Raw genomic sequence first — 1,216 nt, 5'->3', positions numbered from 1 at the left:
GAATTACTGAAATAAATCTACTTTTTCATGATATTCTAATTTTATGACCAGCACCTGTATGATGGTTACCGGAAAGCGCAAAATACTGGAAGGAGGATATGCAGATATAATCATTTTGTGACACAATGTAATTTAATAAACTTGAAACTGGTTTCCGCTTTGTTTGGATTGAAAGAGACAGCCTCGAAACGAGTTGATCTGAAACACACCTCAGAAAAGGGGTAAAAGAGGGGCTTGTGGCGTTACAAGGAGGAACTCAGACCAAAGCGTTGCGGTTCCACTTTATATAGACCCAAACTGAAGGATTTAAAAGCATCACGTCTCCTACTTAGCACAGAGGTAATATACATTTAGAATGTTTGTGAATCAAGTCCATCTGAGTTGTCATCTTTTAATTCATTTTTTGAGATGATATCCAGGGCTGTGACAAGTGTTTTTTGTCTCCAAATGCAGCCTGCATTACAATATTTGCACACTGACATTATTTTAGTTTTTTAATTATATATATATTTTACTTATTNGAAAGTAACTCTGTGGCATGAGATGAGTATATAATACAAACAACAATACAGTGACAACTTTTCAACCCAAAAGGCTTGAGCTTCCTTTATTTTATATTTCTCTACTCTATTCAACTTCATCTACACAGCGCCCCCTTGTGTCCTGGCCTTACACTACAGTGAGGACACAGAAAAAGAGACACAACAGTGGAGCGATTTAAAGGTAGTTATGATTTCTTAACAATTTGCAAATAAAATCTGTATTAATCACACACGAGGGTGGGGGGTGGGGGTGCAGGCGGACTGTCAGCTGCAACAATATCAGGAGGAAAGGAGGACGGAAGAACTTATGTCTAGCAGCAGAGTGGGTTGGAAGTGAATCTTTGATGCTAATTGTAATTAAAAATCCTACAGGCTCTGACATGTTAAATAAAATTGAAACTGAGTTTAAAAAAAATTGCAAAACATAAAAAATCCATGAGATTATACGCCTGCGTACCTGCAAACTGACGGAAAATCAGTGTAAATTACAGACAGTCCATACAACTTGACATGATTATGTCTGTTAAATGAGCAAAGTAGCAGCTGCAATCCTTTTAGCGCATTTGCCTTCATGAGTATTCAGAATACAGTATACAGGTGCTGGTCATAAAATTAGAATATCATGAAAAAGTAGATTAATTTCAGTAATTGCATTTAAAAAGTGAAACTTGTAT

This window comes from Austrofundulus limnaeus, unplaced genomic scaffold (assembly GCF_001266775.1).
Source record: "Austrofundulus limnaeus strain Quisiro unplaced genomic scaffold, Austrofundulus_limnaeus-1.0 Scaffold2988, whole genome shotgun sequence".
Lineage (NCBI taxonomy): Eukaryota > Metazoa > Chordata > Actinopteri > Cyprinodontiformes > Rivulidae > Austrofundulus > Austrofundulus limnaeus.
This window is presented reverse-complemented; position numbering follows the sequence as displayed.